The following is a 7,479-nucleotide window of genomic DNA, read 5'->3' as shown; positions in this document are numbered from 1 at the left end:
AAATCATCGATCATGAAGATTTTCACATCTCTACCAAGAGAGTGTAGGGATCTGAGAAAATAGTGGGAGCCTAATTTTTTTAAAAATGAAACCCTAAATAAATTGGTTAAGTCTGATTACAAAATCTAACTAGAAACTTTTGACTCTCTACAGAAAATATATCTGCCTCAAACCCCCTGACCAAAATACTAGACACCTACAGATTGATTGGATCCAATTTCAAGGACTGATTGAGGAACTACAGAATTATTCGGGGTTTCAAAAAATTGACTCATATCTTGGACCAGAACCCACCTGCCATGACAGCACGTCCGACTGCTGAATAGAGAGCGTCTCTAAAAAAGTGGATGGATGATGATAACAAAGCAAGGTACTATATGTTGGGTGCAATGTCTGATGACTTGCAGCGCCAACATGAGAACATTTTGACTACCCATCAAATATTGGCTTACCTGCAAGATTTGTTTGGTGAACAGAGTCGCGCGGCCAAGTATCAAGTCTGTCAAAGATTTTTTAAGGCCAAGATGCGTGATGGGCAGTCAGTCCAAGATCATTGTTTGACAATGATCAAGGATCTTGAGGAGCTTGAGAAGCTCGGTATCATCTTAGATAAGGATTTTCAGATTGATGTGATCCTTCAGTCCTTGTCCGATGAATATGGTCAGTTTATCATGAACTTTCATATGCATAAGATGCAGTGTACCTTGGCCGAGTTAATGAACATACTGGTTACGGCTGAGCTTTCTATGAACGGTTCAAAAGGCTCAGTTCTTACTGTGGAGCAGACTTCTTCCAAAAGAAAGTCTTTTGGAAAGAAAAAGAAGTCTGCGAAGAAGCAGAAGGTGGATGGTAAGAAGAAGAAGATAGAACCAAAGAAGAAGCTGCTGATAAGAAAAAATATTTCCACTGCCAATCAGACGGCCATTGGAAGCGAAACTATCCTCAGTACCTGGCCACCCTGAAGAACAAGAAGGATGGTCTTTCTGGAGGTATGCTCATTTTAGAGTCTAATCTTACGGTTTCTTCTGCATCCAGTTGGGTGCTTGACTCTGGTTCTAATGCTCATTTGTGCACTTCTATGCAAGATCTTAAGGAGAGCAGGAGGCTGAGGGATGGAGAGATGATCCTACGCATCGAGAACAGAGCAAGAGTTGCTGCTGTGGCCGTGGAAACCTACCCTATGCGATTACCGTTAGGATTAGATTTAGTTTTAAGAGACTGTTATTATGTGCTTGCAGCAAGCAGGAATTTGATTTCTGTTTCATGTTCAGCACAAGAAGGCTATGTGATTAGCTTTCATAAGGCCCATTGTAATATTTTTTATGAAAATAATAAAGTTGTAGATGATTTTCTTATTAACGATCTCTATCAGCTACATATTGATGTATCTATATTTAATATTGAGCAAAATGTGAATGCCATAGGAATTAAAAGGCCTAGAGATAGTCTAAATGATAAGTATCTGTGGCACCTAAAGCTAGGTCATATAGCGAAAGACAGGGTTAACAAATTGGAGAAATTCGAGCTATTGAGTCCGTTGACTTCCGAGTCATATCCAGTTTATGAATCATGCCTTCAAGGCAAAATGACCAAGCTTCCTTTTGTGGGACATGGGGAAAGGGCCACAGACCTACTTGCCTTAGTACATACGGATGTGTGCGACCCATTTGATGTGCCGACTAGAGGCAACTACATCTACTTCATTACCTTTACCGATGATATGTCTAGGTATGGATATATATTTCTAATGAAACACAAGTCTGAAGCTTTTGAAATGTTCAAAGAATTCAGACATGAGGTAGAAAAATAAACAAGAAAGTCCATTAAGGTTCTTCGATCAGATCGAGAAGGTGAATATCTTCGTCGGAAGTTTCTAGACTATCTTAAGGACAATGGTATAGTCTCTCAATGGACTCCACTGGAACGCTTCAACTCAACGGAGTTTCAGAATGGAGAAACTGGACCCTATTAGATATGGTCCGTTCCATGATGAGCTTCACGAACCTCCTTGAATTTTTTTGGGGATATTATCTCATGACAGCAATTTATGTATTGAATAGGGTTCTCTCTAAAACCGTTCCTACCACACCATATGAGATATGGCATGGTAAGAAGCCAAGTCTGAATCATCTCAGAGTTTGGGGTTGTCCGGCTCATGTCAAGAGATAGTAGGCGGACAAGTTAGAGTTCAGATCTTTTAGAGCTCGATTCATAGGATATCCTAAAGAGTCATTAGGATACTATTTCTATATTTCAGAAGACCACAATGTGATTGTGAGTCGAAATGCTATTTTTCTTGAAAAACAGTTTATTCAAGATGGTGGCATCGGAAGAATAATTAAGCTCAAGGAGAATGTCTCCCAAGAACAACGAGCTAAAGAACCTGAGAACCTAATCAATCAGAACCAGTCTTAACACAACTTCTTCCACCTCGTAGATCGACTAAGATTTTTCATCCTCCTGAAAGGTACTTAGGTACCATACAAGTGGATGTAGAGGAAATGTTCCTCACAGGAAATGGAGCTCATGGTGATGACCCCAAGACCTATGACGAGGCGATATCAGATATCGACTCCGAGAAATGGTTAGAGGCAATGAGATTAGAAATTGACTCGATGCACTCAAACCAAGTCTGGACCTTGGTAGTTCCACCTGAAGGTATTGTACCTATTGGGTGTAAATGGATCTTCAAGAGAAAGATAGGTGCAGATGGGAATGTAGAGACATTCAAGGCTAGGCTCGTAGCGAAAGGTTATAGACAGCGCGAAGGCATTGACTATTAGAATATCTTTTCGTCCGTGGTCATGCTAAAATCCATCCGCACATTGCTTGCTGTTGCAACCTATTTCGATTATGAAATATGGTAGATGGATGTGAAAACGACGTTCTTAAATGGACATCTTGAGGAAGATATCTATATGGAACAGTCGCTTGGTTTCACATCCAGTGATGATGATCACAAGATCTGCAAGCTGCAAAAGTCCATTTATGGACTTAAGCAAGCATCTCGGAGTTGCAATACTCGTTTCAATGATGTAATCAAAATATTTGATTTCATCAAGAACGAGGAGAAATCATGTGTGTTCAAAAAGGTCAGTGGGAGCACAGTTGTCTTCCTCGTATTGTACGTAGATGACATCCTCCTAATTGGGAATGATATTCCCATGTTGACCTCAATCAAAGTATGGTTGTCTAAGGAGTTCTCTATGAAAGATCTAGGAGAGGCATCCTTTATACTGGGTATTAAGATCTATAGAGATAGATCAAATAGGATGCTGGAACTTTCACAGAAGATGTACATAGAGGAGGTGCTAAAGAGGTTTAGCATGAAAAACTCCAAAAGAAGTTTATTGCCTTTTAGACATGGCATTCATCTCTCTAAGAAGATGTGCCCTAGCACACCTGAGGAGATTGAACGCATGAGCAAGATCCCTTATGCTTCGCAATAGAGAGCCTCATGTATGTCATGCTATGTACACAACCTGATATAGCCCATGCTGTGAGTGTCACAAGCAGATATCAGTCGAATCCAAGTGAAGAGCACTGAACTTCTGTGAAATGTATCCTTAAGTACTTGAGAAGGACTAAGGATATGTTTCTAGTCTTTGGGAATGGAGAACTCCAGATTCAGGGATATACAGACTCAGACTTTATGTCTGATATAGATGATCGAAAGTTGATATCTGAAAGTCTGTTCATTTGCAATGGTGGTGCAGTTAGCTGAAAGAGTTCTAAGCAGACGGTGATTGCTGATTCCACCATGGAGGCAGAGTACATTGCTGCATCGGAAGCTGTGAAGGAGGTATTCTGGTACAAGAAGTTTGCCGCAGAGCTTGGAGTGATGTCATCGGATGCCATATCTCTTTACTGCGATAATAATGGCACCATAGCCCTAGCTAAGGAGCCAAGGTCTCACCAGAAGTCCAAGCACATCGAGCGGCGATTCCATTTGATCTGTGATTATCTCGAAAAAGATTATGTCGAGGTCAAGAAAGTCGACTCCACAGACAATGTGACAGATCCACTGACTAAGCCATTGGGCCAGCAAAACATCGAAGCCCACCTTGAGAAGATGGGACTTAGATATGTAGCCAATTGGCATTAGATCAAGTGAGAGTTTGTTAGATGTGTGCCCTAGATGTCAGATCGGCTGACATATTTCTGTACAGATCTAAGGATAAATTTATAATTTTGACTATAAATGAATAAAAGATTATTCTTCTATCACATTGTGTACATTATGTCTGTGATACATCCTTTGAGTTAGTAGGAATGTAAATTCATATTTTCAAGAGTTGAAAATTTAAGGCATGAATTTACATAACTAACTCATAAATAGCTACTGACCATAGGATCATCACGAGGATGGTGATTGATCGGAAGGTTGGTATACGATCGCTTCCTTAGGGTAGATGTGTCTTGAGTCTACGGTGTGGAGACACCAGAGCGAGAGTACAGGTATTCATTGAGAATGAGAGTACTCAGCGTGACCACTTCGAGCGTCATAAGGAAGTCTACCTTTCGTCAATGACTAGCTCGATGCTGCAATTGTGTGTCTAGTTCTTTGACCTGAGGTGCATCGACAGTTCACCTTGAGTGTGTTATAGTTTGACTACTCCATAACTCGGTCTCCTAGCCATTCGGAATCCTGAGGTGTATGTTGGTTGTAGCATATTCATTGTAGGAATTAGATCGCACCAAGATGGGATCTCTCAACCTCGGTAGATGAGAGGAGTAGTCCTATGATAATTGAAAGATCGAGTCCTTAAGCCCATGGCCATGGCAGAGTGAAATAATGGAAAAGAGTTTTTCATTAAGGTTTCACATTGGACTCGGATCGATCGATTAACTCATATGACTGATGTTGGGTTTGATGAGTTCACCTTAACCCTAATTCAGTCGGGACTCATGATAGAGGAACTCAATCACACAGGTAGCTGCACCGAGAGGTTCGTCTTCAATTCTGATGGGTTGCCACCACATATTGCTAGGTGTCACTGGTGGATTTTGGGAGCAATTAGAATAATATTGATGATCGATTATTCTAATTGTTTGAATCAGAAGAGTTCTGGTCCATCGAAAGGAGTTTCGATGATGTCGATGATGAGATCACGACATGTCTCATTACCATACAGAATTGAACCTAACTAGATCACACAAACAAGGGTTAGGATCTGGATGTCATCAATTGGGCTAACCCAATTGATTTGGATTAGATCCAATTAGGTTCAAGAAAATCGTGCTAGCACACGATTGAGCCTATCTTTCTCCTCGTGTAATTTTTTCTGTCTCTACTGAGTCAAATATGATTTGATTCATTCAGAGAACCTTAGAAAGTTTCTCTCAGTCTAAATAAAATTGTCCAGCTCAGAAAAGGCTTGTCTTAATTCATGATATAAATTTAAGACAACACTTGCAATTCCTAGCACCTGTCAATTTCATTTTAGGACATCTGTCAAAAGTTGACATATGGGTCTTAAACTGAAGAGGGCTCATTGAAGAATTTTTGTGGAGTGTCCACAAGCCAAGCTACATCAAATTGGGTGCCATAATCAGATGATGGTGTGAGTCCAATTGGATTAAAGTGGGCACCCCAAATGGATAAGAACCAAAGAGTCCTGATAAACATGGACTCTTTGGCACCACCTTGCTTAAGCTTATCCAATGTTGGCGCCAACTTAGGAGAGAGGGTGGGGTTCTTATCTGATGTGATCAGATGACATCACTCCACCAATCAGAATTTTTCTAAAATTTATTAAAATTTTCTGATTGGTTGAATGATGTGACACTGCGCAGCATACAGGGTCTATATAAACCCTGCTGCGCCTAAGGTTTCGAGGTAGAAATTATTTTATGCACAAAATCCAATAGCTGCAGGCCCCTCCTGTCTTCTCCACATCCTCCCTGCTCTCCTTCCTCCCCTCTTCAAGTCCAAAGAGTTGGACGTCCATCTGGCAAAGATCCAAGGCGTGGTGATACCTGAACAGAAGGCTGCAGGACTTCTTCGACAGGCTGCTGCTCCAAACTTCAGGAAGACTTTTGAAGATCTTCCTAATCAGATTTAGATCTGATTCTTGGAGCGTAGATTCACGAGGAGAAAACATTCCAGATTCTACCCGAGTGGATACCGGTAGAGATCAGACGCTTGCGTGGCTACATCAGAACCTCGGGATGTACAGAGATCATCTATAGGGTAATCAGATTATCCTTGAGGTATTACTTATTTTCTCATCCCTTTAGATTTATTTTAGATTTAATATCAGATATGAAGATTAGATCTAGAGACTTAGATCTGAAATATATGTAGAATAATTTTTTTTAAATTATTTTATTTCAAATTTGATGAAATCTGAAAGATTTTACAGAATAAAAAAATAATTTTTCTCCTTCAAAAAATTCGCTATTCATCTACCTAGCTTCGGTATTATTGCCCTCACATTCTTCAATAGTCCCCTCTCTAGACTAGCCAGCAGTCATGTACTTTCTAGCATCGTGAGATAATTACCTTGTAGCATGGGCTTATGTGAGGATAATAGGCAATTGATGACAAATATGCTCTCTTTTTTTGATGCATTAAATTCTTTGTGTCAGTTTTCCTATGATGACGGTTGCAACAAATATCGTAAGCCCGTACTTTTATGACATGGTTGGCATTGTTGATTGCTCTATCTTTGATGCTGTTTTAAAAGATCTAGGAATTTGGGATTGCAAGAAGCTCGGCCTTTTTAATATTGCTAAACTCAAAATAAGTTCTCCATTGTAGCTGATGTGGAACGCTGATATAATATCATAGAAATGATTCTGGTCGCAAAACGAGAGTGAACGTATGATTATCTTATTACTTCTACTTCCTCTTTTTCCCATCAAAAAAAAAAAAAAAAATCTTGTTACCGTAGGTACAAGGATAGCTATTCCTTGGACTGGCCATTCTAACCAGATTGGCTATTTTGAACGGGTTATCACCTGAGTCAATAAAAATCCTAGTAAAATTTTTTTTTTAGAAAAAAAAGGTGGACCCAAAGCTGCCAAATGGCTCGGTTGTTTGAAGCCACTGGGTATTGATGCCAGTGATATGATTCTGCGTCCTATCCTTGCCTGATTTTGGACAGGCTTCTTCCCCAACTCAGTTGTCTGTGACTTCTCAGAAGGCAAAAAAAAAAACACTACTTGGTTGTCTGTGAAAAAAATAGTTTTACTTGATACTTTTTTTTCCCATAGCCGTTCATTTTTCAGAAGGCAGTGATTAAGATTTCCCCTTCTATCTAATTAATATATATATATATATATATATATATATATATATATATATATATACCTCACATAATCAGTAATGATATGGTCGAAATTATGAGTGATAAAGTATTTGAAATCTTGGCTATGTTAAGAGTTGCTTATCTATCTAACCAAGTTTTCTTTGACTCATGTAAAACTCCATATAACCTCCCTTACGACTACGTACCTCTCTATCTTTCTCACGTC

The sequence above is a fragment of the Elaeis guineensis genome, chromosome 10, assembly GCF_000442705.2.
Source record: "Elaeis guineensis isolate ETL-2024a chromosome 10, EG11, whole genome shotgun sequence".
Taxonomy (NCBI): domain Eukaryota; kingdom Viridiplantae; phylum Streptophyta; class Magnoliopsida; order Arecales; family Arecaceae; genus Elaeis; species Elaeis guineensis.
Note: the sequence above shows the minus strand (reverse complement) of the source record.